The sequence below is a fragment of the Molossus molossus genome, unplaced genomic scaffold (assembly GCF_014108415.1).
Source record: "Molossus molossus isolate mMolMol1 unplaced genomic scaffold, mMolMol1.p scaffold_m16_p_34, whole genome shotgun sequence".
Classification (NCBI taxonomy): Eukaryota; Metazoa; Chordata; class Mammalia; order Chiroptera; family Molossidae; genus Molossus; species Molossus molossus.
This window is the reverse complement of record NW_023425371.1, coordinates 481,125-497,378: the sequence shown is the minus strand read 5'-3', so window position 1 is coordinate 497,378 and position 16,254 is coordinate 481,125. Positions and strand designations below refer to the sequence as shown.

Genomic DNA, 16,254 nt, shown 5'->3' with positions numbered 1-16,254 from the left:
CCTCTCTGCCTGCCATGTGAAAGAGGAAATGTCTGAGCAACTTTGACAGGAGAAGACTGAAAGTAATCTTCAAGCAGACAGTAATTATTGCAATGTGTAAACAGAAATCATGAGCATATTTCCTCCTATGACAAAGTCTCTGAGAGTTATGTAGGAATGCTCCTGTACTTTCCTTTCTTTTTCTTTTTGCATGGCTGTGTTTCTGTAGGGATTCTTTCATTAACCAACTCCCTAAAGAGCTGTTAAAACTCCATGCTGCAGTGGCTCTCACAGTTACGAGCCTTCTTCTGATCTCTGTTAATCAGTCAAGTCGTCAAACTAGGGCTGAATCAATTCTTCCTTTTGATATATTTGACACTATAACTCCTCCTAACTATGAGAAAATGCCAGGAGGAAGGGATACGGGCAGCGAAGGGAGAGAACAGAAACTGAATTATGGCGTGTCATCAAGGAACTCAGCCTTTTGTTGAAGAAAATTAATATCTCTTCTCCTAAAATGCAATCATAAAGTGACCAGACACCAGATAACTGGGAGGACTCAGGAAGAAACAGTGTTCCTTCCCCCTATTAAGGAAAAAATAAAGGGCCCAAGTCAACTAAAAATAAGGAAGTGACCTGTTTAGGGAAAGAAGAAAAAAACACACTTTTTTTTTTTTTTTCCAGCTCACTAGATAAAGAAATCTGGCCTAATGTAGACACAGAACTAACACTACCAGTTGTCAAGAACCTATACGACTCTCGAAATGAGCCCTGCCTTCATTTCCTAGCAGAAACATCACTTTCCTTAGAGCTCCCACTTGGTCCAGTGTGGCCAGATGCCCCAGCTGGGAGCAGGAAACGACCTACTGACTGTGGTTCTCCCCAACCAGTGACATGATCTCTCTCTCTCTCTCTCTCTCTCTCACACACACACACACACACACACACACACACAGAGTCTCTGCACGCCAGCATCTCCATTATAAAACGGGCTGTTTCATGGTGGTAGCATAAGTTTGGACATGAAGGCAGTCTATAAAAAGGGTTCACCATGGCTTTTGATGCCACAGTCCAATAGCCAGCTCTCAAATACTGTGAATCATTGTTAATAATGAAAGGACCGGTGGGTTCAAAGAAACTTATGAAAATAGTACAATTTTTGTTTTGTTTTGTTTTAGCTAAACTGTTATCTTGAGTAAAAGAGAGAATATTTGTGTTATGTAGCTGTAGGGGGCACACATAACATAATCATAAAGTAAATATTGCTTATCCTGCCCATGTGGCCAGGATATACCTTAAATTCGCTGTCTCCTTGGCGATGCTAAAAATGCTCCGGGCAAGGCTGTAAAAGCACCTAGAGCACAGTGCTTAAATTTAAGCATAGGGGATGTTAAAAACAAACAAACAAACAGAACACACAGCCCATTCACATTTTAATTCATCCTTAATATACGACCCAAAGTTATTAGATTTGGAAGTCCAACCAATGACCTTCATATGAAGAGAGACTGCAGCCACAGCCTAACCAACTGAAGGCCCACAGCTCCTACATCTCGTGACTCTCTGGGGTGGCTATGGTGACAGTGAATGGCATAAGGGAGTCACGAGATGGAAATGGCACTCTTATTGACAGAACCAGGCTTCTAGTGCAAAGACAAGAAAATGGCTGTCCTGTGCTGCTGGTGGACAGTCACAATGTGAAATCCCAGCTCTCGTGAACATTCCATGGATTTCAAATGAAGACTTCTCTAAGGACATGTGACTCATGCTGTGGACAGGCATGAAGTGGGCTTTCACCAAGAGGAGAATATCAGATTCACTATGAATTTTTGGACCAGTGGCAGCATTTACAGTGATAAAAAGAAAGCTTACATTGCATGCATCACCTTCTTCCCGTCCGTACAGACACCTGGGAAGCCCCCACTGTGCCGACCTCCATGCACGGAGACCCCCACAAACATGCTTGCTGCCCTCAGCCCGATCAAGCCAACCCAACACATGAGACTGGTGTGGTGCACAACGTGGCCTTATATAACATGGAGCAGGCAGGTGGTCATTTAGGATGATTTCGGGCTTCCGAGAAAGGCCCCCATGCCCAAAATAATACCTCCTGCATCGGCTGGCTGATGACTGAAATTCCACAACTAGAGAGTCATTCCTCTGGTTTAAGATGTCTTCACCCCTGTAAGAAATGTAGACACCACAAAAAGGGAAAACATTTAAACCTGATCAGCCCTTGTATCTCATTGTGCAGGTCTGCTTTTTGCCCCCAAGGGCCAAGGGGAAAGGGCACAGGACATTAAGAATGCAGAGGGGGTCCAAACAGGAAGTGTGCCCCAAAAAAGGGAGGGATGGTGTGGAGTGTAGCAAGGAAAACAAATCTAATCACCCCACCTATTTTGCAACCTGGTTTATATGCTCAAGACGGAGGCATCAGCATAGAAGCCAAAATCAATGAGGCAGATATCAGACTCATTGCATTTCCAGGGTCAGAAGTAAGGACTACTTCTGAACATGGAGAAGTCAGAGGTGAGGAGAAAGCTGCTCCTCCTTAATTTTGCCTCATTCCCCAACCCCTTTAAGCTTGAAGGTAACCAAAAGCACCCCAAGATGCAGACCACTGCTAACAAGGTCCTGCCTGCATACCCAGCCTATGGCTTCTAATGCTACAAAGGACTGGAGATGCTCAGGACCATCTACACATAATATATCAACAGAAATGCACTGGCCATCCTTTTATTTTTTTAATCTTCACCTGAGTACATGTTTTTACTGATTCTTAGGCAGATGTGGGGGGGGGGGGTACCAGGGGAGGAAAAGAGAGAGAGAAGCATCAATTGGCAGCCTTCCTGTATGCACCCCAACCAGGGATCGAACCCACAACCTATGTATGTACCCTGACCAGGAATTGAACCTGCAACCTTTTTTGGTGCATGGGACACTGCTCCAACCAACTGAGCCATCAGCCAGGACTATGGGGGGTCCCATCTTACATGGGACCCCCATAATGCTGTGTCATGCAGTATCCCCCACACCATCCAATGAAAACAAAAATGATGAAAAATGTCAGTCATCCTCTTCTCCAGATGACAGCAAAGGAAACCTAAGAAGAGGGGCAGCACTTCTTCAACATCTTCCTCTCCTTAGTAGCAGCCCTGTAGTCTCCACCAAGCATTCAGCTCTTCCCAACCCACTCATGCCTTATCTTTAATTAGAACCGCAACCCCCAGGTGTCATATCAGGCCTAGGAAGCTAAAATGCCACCTGCTTAAAGCAAATATCACTGTAAGAGAAAGTCTGGACTTGCCATCGCCCATCGCTCTCTAAGCATCAAACTTTGATCTCTTCTACCAAGACAAAATGTTTTGATTCATAAAGACAGTATCTTCTCGCCAGCAAGCCCACCATGCCCCCAATTACAGGTAAAATCTGTGCCAGCATTCCCAGTCCTGGAGAACCCCTTTCTCTTGATCTGTTGCTATTAAAACTCAGCCCTCTTCCCTCCTCTGACATTCAAGCAATGTGAGGACCACACCATCTGCTTTATTTTTCTGTTGTTCGTCCGTTTATTTCGTTCATTAGATTCCACGTAGAGGTGAGATCATATGGTATTTGTCTTTCTCTGACTTAGCAAACCTGTCTTATGACAGGCTGACAGTCAGGGCAGCTTCTCTGGAGGTGGAAGCTATAGAGAATTCTGAACCCGGCCATGCCAACATATGTGCTAGACTCAGTACGAGCCTTGTGTTATGAGCTATGTTTCTTTGTTACTAGCAGATGGTAAAAATTCTATCATCTGTAAAGTTGTTTCTGATTCCTGTGAAAATTACAAGAACCACACTCCTGGAATGTATGTCACCAAATGTATTCATTTATTTTGCATGAAAGTGAAGGCAGCCAACTGCTACAATATTATTTATTGCAGATCTATAACATTCCAGAAAATGAAGCTTTTTAATCAATTCCTTTTAAAAAACATTTATTTTTAGAATTTAAAAAAATAGCCAATAAAAAAATGTATTAAAAATTTCTGATCATTTTCCATTGATTTGGTTTTTTTGTTGCTGGTTTTTTTTGTTTTTTTTAATCCTCACCTGAGGATATTCCTCCATTTATCTTCAGCTGGAGTAGTAGAGAAAGACACATCGACCAGTTGCCTCCTGCACGGGCCGGGGACTGAACCACAACCAAGGTATGTGCCCCTGATCGGAATTGAACCTGCAACTCTTTGGTCCGCGGGCCAATGCTCTAACTGCTAAGCCAAACCGGCCAGGGCCCCATTGATTTGTTTTAATCTACAAATTGAGGTATTTTGTAGGGCACAGGCAAAAGTAAATTGTTCTGGTTAAGTAGGAATAGATGTCCAAACATGATCTTATCATCATCATTTCCAAAATTCATGTGTTCTTGATCATATGGTAACAGTATGGAACTAAATAACAGTAATACCTTTGAGCCTGATGGCTTCACCTATCTGTCCCTTAATTATCCTTCCAGTGTCCCTTGGAGAAAGACAGGAATAGTAGATATTGCTGGATTAACTTTGTTAAAGATCTAGGAATGTAGGATAAAAGTTTGACCATTAAAATGATGTCATATAGAAGACATTATGTAAAAGGAACAGCAGTGTTCAAAGTACTTTCTTCCTGTCTGTCCAGGGAAGAGGAGTTGCCCATGAGCCAAACGGTGGCTACACTTGCTACACCCTGATGTCTACAAGCCCAGTGTCAATAAACAGTGATCACGAGCCCCACAGAAGCAACACGGGACAAGCAAAACAAAGGGAATCTATTTCTCATGCAGAAAGAACTAAAAGAAGAATTCTGGAATAAAGGCTGGGCTATTATAATGTTTTATACTCCCAAAACAAAAGACAAAAATCAGTCTCTCTCCACAGTGCACACATGTAACATAGAATACTGGAACAGAGGACAGATAAATAAAGAATCATAGATTCTAACATAAACCAGATGGTAGCACTGTTTTCACAAAATCCGATCCATTCATCAACCTGCTCCAAGTTTTGCCCAAGCTGCCCTACTGGAGGGAAGGATTCTGGGCTCATGCAGCCCACCTCCAGCTGAGCCCCAGGGCTGACCCAGCTGACCCAGCAGCCAGGAGAGATGGCTCTCCTCCCCCCTGCGCTGATCCATATGCTGCCCGTTTGAGTCTGAACACTTCCTCTAAGCAAACTGCACCTGCCATGAAGAAGGCCTTCAGCCAAGAGTATATAAAGCAAACTGTACCCCTTGACTAGAATCATACTTTTAAAAAACTATCCTAACCAGTGGTATATCTCCAGGTTTGGGATCAAGAAACACGTGAATTCAAGGAGAAAAGAATGAATAACCTCTCACTTATTTTGGAAGGAAGTTATCATGTTCTCCATTTTAAAAAATATTGACCTCTTCAAATAGCAAATAGAACTACAATTCACTTTAGTCCAAAAGCATTTCCTGAATGCCAAGGTGTTAAATGCTAGGAAGACAATTAGGGCTGTGACCAATATTTGCTGCTGCTGCTGCTGAGAAGCTAACAGTCTACGGGAGGAGGGGAGCAGGGAGAAGGGGCACATTCTAAGCAGAGATTGTTGACATCATGTGGTCAGGAGGACAGGGAATCAGGATTGCTTCCTGCAAAGATTACTTCTGAGCTAGGTTTTCAGAAAAAGGCAGGTGGAGGACAGGGAAGGGGAAAAGAAGGGCCTTAAACTGCAGAAACAAAAATGACTATTAAGTGGCCTTTGAGAGTATTCAGAAGAGGTGACCCTTGCTCTCCCCATACTATCTAATTTCCTTAAACAGCAGGTCCATTTCTTTGATTTCTGCACTACTAACCTGACATTGCTAGCTCACTCAACATAAGTTTATCTGATTCCTCCTGAAAGCAGCTTTGGTGTGGAGTAAATAAGTGAAAAACTTTATTTACAGTTTGCATCAGGCCTGGCCTTGCACAGCTTGATCCCAGAGAAGACAATTTGTTCAGCCACGGAACATTCACAGTCCAGGGACGAAATGCGAACCTGTCGCCAGGTGAGGAGTGGTGACCACAAGGGCAAACAGGAAGAAGAAAAGGCAGAATGGAGAGAAGAATGTTTCTCAGAAACTCCACTGCTCTGCAGAGCAACATCAGAAACTGTGTATAATTAAAGAAACTTAATCAAACACTGCAAAACTGTAATAATTGCTTTAAATTTAATGAGTCAAACTAATTAACATCCCTTGTTATTTATAAAGCAAATGATAAAAGATCAGTAATCTTTAAGTCAGAGAAAAGCAAAGCTCTTGAAGTATCTTGCAAATCCTCTCCTCAATCTACAGGCAGAGCTGGTGGACTGACAGACAGAAAGGTGGTCAGGGAGTAAGCAAGTGAGAGAAGCAAGTCAAGCAGAGAGAAGATGGGGCTGGAATCAGAGCTTGGAAAAGAGGCAAAGGTCCTCCCAACTGGAGTCCTTCAGGCCTTGAGTCGTAGCTGTGGTGGTGGTGGTGGTGGTGGTGGTGGTGATGGTGGCAGTGATAGTAATGGTGCTGGTGATGGTGGTGGGGTGGTGATGATGATGATAGTGATGGTGGTGGTGATGGTGGTGGGGTGGTGATGATGACAGTGATGTTGGTGATGGTGGTGGGGTGGTGATGATGATGATAGTGATGGTGGTGGTAATGGTGGTGGGGTGGTGATGATGACAGTGATGTTGGTGATGGTGGTGGGGTGGTGATGATAGTGATGTTGGTAGTGGCAGTGATGGTGGGGATAATGGTAGTGATGATGGAAGTAATAGCGGTGGTGGTGGCGGAAGTAGTGGTAATGTTGTTGTTGTCGCTGGTAGTGGTGGTGGTAACAGTAGTGGTGATGGTGGTGGTGGTGATGGTAATGTTGATGGTGATGGTAAAGATGGTGAATGTGATGCTAATAGTGGTGGTTGTGGTAGTGATGACGGTAGTGAGATGGTGAGGGTGACTGTGGGTGTGGGAAAAGGACAGGTGATGAGGGCAGTGAGATGGTGAGGGTGACTGTGGGTGTGGGGAAAGGACAGGTGATGAGGGCAGTGAGATGGTGAGGGTAGAGGTGACTGTGGGTGTGGGGAAAGTACAGGTGATGAGGGCAGTGAGATGGTGAGGGTGACTGTGGGTGTGGGGAAAGGACAGGTGATGAGGGTAGTGAGATGGTGAGGGTAGAGGTGACTGTGGGTGTGGGGAAAGGACAGGTGATGAGGGCAGTGAGATGGTGAGGGTAGAGGTGACTGTGGATGTGGGGAAAGGACAGGTGATGAGGGTAGTGAGATGGTGAGGGTAGAGGTGACTGTGGGTGTGGGGAAAGGACAGGTGATGAGGGCAGTGAGATGGTGAGGGCAGAGGTGACTGTGGGTGTGGGGAAAGGACAGGTGATGAGGGCAGTGAGATGGTGAGGGTAGAGGTGACTGTGGGTGTGGGGAAAGGACAGGTGATGAGGGCAGGGAAGGTTGGTGTCAGAGCAGGTCAAGAGTGAAGGTAACAAACAGTAAATTCTGAAGTACGTCACTATGTCCCTGCTCACTTAAACTAGGCCTTTCCTTTTGAGTCAAGGAATTCCAGTTTCCATGTCTGTTCATTCTATTTCCCTTAACAGCATTATGCAGTTGGCTTATCACCAACTTTGTGTAATCCCAATATTATTTCTACCTCAGACACCTCAAAAAGGTCAGCCCAACCGTCCTTGTTTCTCTCTGACCACAAAGGTTATCTCAATCTTAATTCAATCTTTGTGAGCATTTACAGCTCTGCCTTAGGGCTGCCAATCTGTTCTTGGAGAAAGGAAGGTAGCATGTGCCGTGATCATTCCTCCCATACCGCAGCTCTGTGACACTCAGAAACCGAAGGGAGTCACAATGTAACAAACACCCACACACAGTGTTAGCCCACAAACATTCCAAAGAAAAACAGCCTTTTTAGATGATCTATGGCTTCTTCCCAGACCCATCAGGCCCATAGTAAATGTTGCTAATAATAACAACTCCTCTTTATTACTACATGGAGCCACTATACAAAGCACCTTATTTCATGCATTATTTCATTTACTTGTCTTCAAAACCCCAAGAGACATTATCCCCATCTACCAATGAGGAAGCAAGGAGCTTTGAGGTTAGTTAACTTGTCCAAGCCCCACACCCAGGAAGCGACCATGCTGGGGTCTGAAGTCAGGCAGTCTGGCACCAGAGGCCAAATTCTTAGACTCTGCTCCACTGGCTCCCTGGGGAACTTGCTCACTGATAGGCTTTGACAAATGGGAATCCCATCCTTTGTTAGCATATCAGCCAGAAGGGTATTAATTTTCAGATCATGAATTCTAGCTCATTCTTCTAAGATCTGCTGTGCCTCCTTGGTTGATATACATTAACTTTAAGAATTCTTCTAAAACCTGTAATATATAACTGGGATAAGCAATTCAAATGAGTCAGCACTAGCAATTAATTAACATGCCAGTCCCTGCATTCTATACAGTGAACTCCTTAAGGACTATGGAACACCATAGGTAGCGTAGACAAGCCACTGCTACAAGATGGTACTGGACACAGTTCAGTTCTTTTCCGATCGTGTACTGAGTCCCAACTTCATTTCTAACTCAGTGGAAACGTCTGTTCCAAATCTCTCTCGTCAATATGCTCCAGTGAGTTTTTAGAGAGATGACAGATAAATGACAGCTTGCACACCCAAGGGTTAAACACTTTCCCTAGGGGACCAGAAGTCTGGGTGCCATGAGAACACGTGCCAGGTTCTAATGGAATTGTTCCATGATGAATCAACTGCCAAGCTCCATGACAAGCAGCTTTCAAAGAGGCTTTCTACACGGTATAAACAGCAGAAGTTAATTTGAGTTTCTTTCTTTTCTTTAAATATATTTTTATTGACTTTTGAGAGAGACAGGAAGGGAGAGAGAGAAAAACATCAATGTGAGAGAGAAACATCAATTGGCTGCCTCCTGTACGCCCCCCACTGTGCCCTGACCAGGAATCAAACCAGGACCTCTCAGTCCATGGGACGACACTCAATCCACTGAGCCACACTGGCTCGGCTAATTTGAGTTTCTTTACGGAACCCCTTTCCTTTACAATATAAAAGTGCCTTGGGATGAAGCAATTTCTCTGATTTACCACTACCTCCTTGGTAGAACACAGAGACTCAGCAGAGCCTCGCAAAGGTCTCGTTCAGCCCAGGAGCCCCACCTGTGAAGTTCCTACCACGCCGCTTCAGAGCGCATGCTGGACAGCACAGAGCCGGCATCCATCACGGGTCCAAGAGGAGGAGGAGGCTTCCTCCCAGGGCTTTTTATGTTAGAGCCAATAAATTCCTTCCCTCCACCCAATGCTCAGTGAAGTTTCATTTTCACTTTACAGCATCAGTGTCCAAACTTCAGCTCCCAGGAGTTTTAAAACCATGTCAGGCCCTGGCCAGTTTGGCTCAGCGGTTAGAGCGTCGGCCTGCGGTCCGGAGAGACCCGGGTTCAGTTCCCGCTAAGGGCACGTACCTCGGTTGCAGTTTGTCCCCGGCCCTGGTTGGTCATGCGGGTGGCAGCCACTCGATGTGTCCCTTCACATCGATGTTTCTCTCTCTCTCTCTCTCTTCCTCTCTCTCCCTCCCACTCTATCTGTATAAAAAATGGAAAAATATCCTCGGGTGAGGATAAAAAATAAATAAATAAAACCATGTCAGGAAAGGTCCTATTTTATAGCAGCCTCTGTTTTAACCACGATGCCCTTCCAAATGACCCCTGTGTGGCCACCCAGAGTAATGGATGTGGTGCCTTAAGTCAGAGGGCACAAAGGATGCCAAGTAGTTGGATCCGGCTCCTGGGCACAGGAAGCCCTGAGACCGGAACATTAGCCATTAAAGAATGGCCTCTTCTATTCCTGCACCGCACTCCTTAACATATTTTCTACCTGAAATAACTTACCTATGAGGTAAAGAACTAGCCCAAGGCTACAATGTAAACAGAGCTAACTTTATGGGAAGGTAGAATTAATGAGAATATACTCAATAATATTGTGAAAACTATGTCTGATGTCAGATGGGCAATAGCCTTATTGGGAGGGTCTCTTCATAAGTTATATAAATGTTGTACACCTGAAACAAATATAATTGAAAAAAATTTTAAATTTAAACAAAGAGATATGCATGTCCTCCCATGTTTTCCAATGTCCAATCAGGCCAGCCATTTGAGTCTTCCGCGTGGACAACACAGGTGGAAGCTACTGTAACAGGAATCACTTTAATGGAGCGGGAAAGAGACCCTGTTCAGAAGACCAGAATGGCACGTTTTAATACAGGGCAGTAGATCAGTTTAGCTAGAAGTCACGGTAAGTAAGGAGGGCAAGGAAGAAGGAAAGAAGACAATAAAAATCCTCATTATCTGAAAGAGAACACAGAACCCCCTGAGATGACGGAGCCTCTGAGGTCACAGGAGACAGGACTGGGGTGTCTGCGGTGTGAGACAGGAGCTCAGTTCCACGGTGGCAGAGGAACAGAGGGCAGATGCTCCCTTAACTTCTCATCCTTTGACCTGTCCCACCCACAGGCCACCTGGGGCCTCACGCCTGCCTGTCCTCACTCCTCTCCGAGGGGCAGTCCTTCCTACGCCCCAGCCAACCTCTCCCGCCTGGCTCTGAAGCCTATTTTTCCCCGTCCCCAATTTCCCATAGATGCCACTTGCTCTATTTGGTCACTGTCTTGGTCTCAACTGGCTTTTCCTGATCAGCAAATAAACCCATTCAAGGCCCTCTTATCTTAACAAGAGAGAGTGGTAGCCCTCCCTGACCGTCTGCCTTCCAACTGCTGCTGTTCTCAGCCACGGATTTCTGCACAGCCATCTATACTCGCTGTCTCTCTTTCCTGGTTTCCTAACTAGGCTTTTCTGGTTCTGCTGTTCAGAACAAGGCCCAGCTTCTTCACCGGGCAGTCAATGGATGCTTTCCACTCCCCACCTCTCACAAGGCTAACATTTCTGTTTGAGAGGCTTTCCTCCCCCAGGCTCCCTAACGCTGTATGCTCCGGGCTCACCTCCTGCCTCCCGGGCTACTCCTGAATGTGCTCTGCACGTGTCCCTTCCTAGGCTACTCCTTAAGATGTTGTTGTCACTCAGAGTTCTGTGCCAGACCTCATGTCTGTGCCTGTTCTCTTCTCAAGTGACAATCTTCCTGGGTGATGTCATGCTTTCATTGCCTTCAGGTGTCATCTTTATGGAGGGATTTATGTCTCCAAATGTCTCTTCTCTGTCAGCTCCAGACCCACTTATCCAACTCTCTATCCCTCGATCTTGACTAGTCAGGTTTCCTACAGATACACACAGCCCAATAAGTTGACACTTAGTTCATCACCACGCCAACCCCAGCCTCTGTGTCACTTCTGTTGCCTGTGTTGGTGAGTGGCACCACTACCCACCTAGTTGCTCAGGTTGGAAACAAGGGCAATATTTTGACACTGTCATTTCCTATAACTCTGCTCCTCATATCCAATCAACCCCAGTCCTGTCAATATCACTCAGATCTGCCCAACTCTCCTCCACTGCTACTTCCTCAGTCTAGACCACTGCTGGCTTTCTCTCTCGAGCCCCTGCAGTGCCCCCCTAGAGTCCCCTGGCTGCTCCTCCTGCCCCAGTACACTGGCTTCTCCACAGCCAAGTGGTGTTTCTAAAATAGCAGCTTGCTACTTGACCCAGTGATCCCACTTCTAGGAATATTTCCTAAGAAACCTGAAACACCAATCAGAAAGAACATATGCACCCCTATGTTCATAGCAGCACTATTTATAACTGCTAAGATCTGGAAACAGCCCAAGTGTCCATCAATACATGAGTGGGTAAAAAAGCGGTACATGTACACAATATAATACTATGTAGCCATAAGACAGAAAGATCTCTTATCCTTTGAGATGACATGGAGGGACTTGGAGAGTATTACGCTAAGCAAAATAAGCCAGTCAGAGAAAGACAAATATCACATGATCTCACTTATTTGTGGAATATAATGAACAAAACAAGCTGAGGAACAAAACAGACCCAGAGACATGGAAGTGGGGTACAGACTGACAAACCTCAGAAGAGGTGGATGTGAGGGGAGAGAAGAGATAAACCACAGAACTTATATGCATGTATGTGTAAACAAGGACATAGACAATAATGCTGGGGGGGAGGGGGTTGGAAGGAGGGAGTCAATGGGGGAAAAAAGGAGAAACATCTGTAACAAAAATACAAAAATTAAATTAAACAGCAGTCTGACTGTGTCACTGCTCTGGCTCCACCCTGTCCCTGGGCAGAATCCACTGCTGGCATCCATGGCTCTGCAGGACTGGCCCCTGCTCTCTCTCCATCAGCCATCAGTCCACCCAATCTCCATGCCATGGCCTCTCTCTAGGCCCAGAGTATGCTCTCCAACCTGCCTCCCTGTCCTGATCCTGATGGTCTCAGTGTGTGATGTTTCCCTGTCAGAAATGTTCCTGACACCATCAACAGACCCAGGTCCTGACTGAGGCCCTTCAAATGTACTACATAGAAACCTACATTCTCCCCAGAATCACATTTCTTTTATTTTTTTATTTTATTTTTTTTAATCCTCACCCGAGGACATTTTTTGATATTTTGTTCAGATAGAGTAGGAGGGGGAGAGAGAGAGATAGAAACATCGACGTGAAAGGGACACATCGAGTGGTCGCCATCCACACGACCCAATCAGGGCCGGGGACAAACTGCAACCGAGGTATGCGCCCTTAGCGGGAACCAAACCCGGGTCTCTCCAGACGGCAGGCCAACGCTCTAACCACTGAGCCAAACCAGCCAGGGCAGAATCACATTTCTTATACCAATTATCTGAATCCTCCATTAGACACCTAGTTCCACAGGAAGAGGACCTAGGGCTACTTTCTGTATACTATATTCCCAGCACCTAGAATATGGCCTGTCACAGTCACAGAGTGGGCAATGAAAAATAACACTTGCTAAATGATTGTCTAAATTGTTCTCCTTCCTTTTCAAAATTTGCCAATTCACATGCCACAATTTGAACAAACAGAATGAAAAATCCATGTGATCCTGGATCTTACTATGTCCTTTAGGGTTACAGATTAACAATGAGAACCATGACAATAGTAACATTGGGCAACTGTCTTATGCTGGAGAGACTGTAAAGAAAATTTTATTTGTTCTCTTATGTATCACTCTCAACAAACCTGTTATATAGCCCTTATTTATGCAAAACCTAAAATTTTAATACGTGAACATATAAATATAAAAATAAAATAAGCCCTAGCCGGGTGGCTCGGTTGGTTAGAGCATTGTCCTGTGCATCAAAAGCCTGCAGGTTCAATTCCGGGTCAGGGCACATACTTAGGTTGGAGTTTCGATCCCCGGTCTCTCTCTCTTTTCCTCTCTCTAAAAACCAATAAAAATATATCCTTTGGTGAAGATTAAAAAAAAAAAAAAAAAAGAAAATCTGTGTGCCATAAATATTCTTATGCTCCTTTTACAGAAAAAGGCCTTTCATCAATGCAAAAGTGAGTCTTAGAAAATTTAGATGATTTCCCCAAACAACTATTCGAATCAGAATTCTAAATTCCAAGGAATTTCTGGATATTAAAAACAATTACAGTTTTTAAAATAAAATATTTTAATAACAAAATATTAAACACATACTATATACAAAGTGGCATCTAGACATAAAAAAATGTGCTTGGCCCTTGCCAGTTTGGCGCAGTGGTTGGAGCGTCGGCCTATGGTCCAGAGAGACCCGGCTTTAGTTCCCGCTAAGGGCACGTACCTCAGTTGCAGTTTGTTCCTGGCCCTGATTAGGTCATGTGGGAGGCAGCCTCTCAATGTGTCCCTTTCACGTCGATGTTTCTCTCTCTCTCTCTCTCTCTCTCTCTCTCTCTCTCTCTCTCTCGGGTGAGGATAAAAAAAAATTTTTTTTAAATGTGCATGGCCTCAACACAGAGCCTCCCAAGGACATTCTCTAACTACCCATGGTGAAAACTCTGCAGTCGATTAAGCTGGACTTGGAGGAAGATGTTAAGAATGAAGAATTATTTGAACTCTATGGTTCTATAATTCATTCTGTGCTAGTGACACTAAAGATGATTAATTCTAAATCTCCAGGTAACACAGTGTCACAACACCAACAGGTGTTCCTATGGCTGATGTATCACTCACAAGTCCCAACTTTATTCAGACATGGAATCTATCACAAAAGTATTTTATCTGATCCCTAGAACATTAGAAATATCATATTAGATATTATAAGGTTGCCTACACATGATGACAGTTATCACAATTCTTTAAGAAATGTTGTAAAGATGATACTCATTAAGTTTCCTCTGACAACACATTTGCTTCATGTTATCTTAAAATGTCTTCACTCCCCGTCTCCCATTCTCCTTTTCTCTCTTCTCTGACCCCTTACTCTTTTTGTCTCTTCTGATGTTTCCCATATATACCCATATACAACAGAGTGAATCCGATGTCACAGACAATATGGGCAGCTCTGTGATATTAAGATACATTTATTAACGAGGAAATGGTCTATGAAGAAGGCCCTTCTTTCTCAAAATGCTGTGCACAGAACAAAGACTTAGGTAATGTAGGATCGGGAGGGTTGGGCAGTTAGTATCACATAATACAGGGTGAAACAGGTGACATCTCACCTCTCCTTCTCTTGGATCTCTGCAGGATCATATCAATGAGCCTTCTGCTGAGTTACCAGGAAGATTCCATTCTGTGGGCTTCTATCTTGGTTTTCTAGCTTTCTGGGCCCTTGGGTATCTCTCCTCCACTGGACTTTGGAGTCCACATCTCTCAGAATTAGCTGAGAATAATGCCTGGCTCACAGTAGGCACTGGGTTACCATCTGTTGAATGGATAGATGGGTGGATGGACGCATAAATCACCAATCCCCTCCTTTCACTGAAGAGCCAATAGGAATAAGCAACACTGTGAGTGGACTTGTCTAGTCTTCTCAGGACAGTAAAGCCCAAACTATGATACATAAAGCCTTGCGGGTACATTCTGAAAGAAGCAGTCTCAAGGAGCTGATAAATTATTTTGTCAAATATGTTTTAATGATTTGCACAAAGAGAAACAAAAGTGGTCATGTTCTCCTTTTACAATTAAAAGTCTACATTCATTAATAAAAGATACTGTCATATCTCAATGGGAAACATACTAGGTAATTCCTGAACTTGACACTTTCCTGAATAAGAAGCAGATGATTCAGGGTCAACTTGAAATTAAAGAAGAGGGAAGACATAGCAAATCCTTCCATTGAACAAGAAGAATATTTCCTACCATTGGGCCCATGGCTTCCAAGGACCTTCAAAAGGTACTAATATTGGGCCAGGAATGGGGAGACCCAGGTAAGGTCCAGCCAGAGACAAGTCAGGAGCCACTCCTTGCTCAGGTCATCATCTCAAGCAGGGTTATAAAACCAATCCACACACTGATCATAGTTGGTAAAAAGCAAATAAGATCATGAACTCAGGAGTCTGAAAATGTTCAAGTGCTCTGCCAAGGTAAAATGTTATTAATACCCTGGATGAAAGGTGACTAAATACCCACAATGCAGAAAGCAATACTGCTCCTTACCACATCTCAGATAGGTGGTCTGAGTGGGCTGTGCTTAAAAACTGACTTTGACCCATGCATGTCTTATATAAGAATATGCCATTCATATTTAGGATTTCACTGTAGTATTATTTAAATTACAAAACAAAAATTTAAAACCAACTAAATATCATACTTAGCAGACTGGTTAACAAGTGACAGTACTTCACATGAAAGACCATGTAGCCTTGGATGGAAGGGAACTACATGTAAAGGCACAGAAACCATCTAACTCATATAGATTAGGTAAAAAGAGTGAACTACAGAAGAACATGGATGATATCATCTCTTTTACATAAAACAACATGTATGTTTACAGATCAGAAATTTTCAACCTTTTTCATCCCATGTACACGTTAACTAGGAAAATTCTGTCGCACACCAAAAAATATATTTTTGCCTATCTGACAAAAAAAATAGGTATAATTTTTATTCATTCACACTGGATGGTTATTGTTGTGTTGACTGTTGTCATTTTTTTAATTTGACAATCAAAGGGAAAAGAGGTCAGTGTCCTTGACTAAATAGTTATGTACTGCATGTTTTAAAAATTCTTGTGGCATACCAGTTGAAAAATCGCTGTTATAGATACATGAAAGTTTAAAAATAGTTGTCTCTGAGGTAAATGACGGAGTGGCAGGGTTTGGAAGGAATTTATAC

General features: G+C 43.9%; 1 protein-coding gene across 1 annotated transcript in view; it reads right to left on the bottom strand.

Annotated features, from left to right (window-relative positions):
* AFF3 (AF4/FMR2 family member 3) overlaps positions 1–16,254 on the bottom strand; it is a 538,134-nt gene that overhangs the window by 435,982 nt on the left and 85,898 nt on the right. The window lies entirely within an intron of this gene.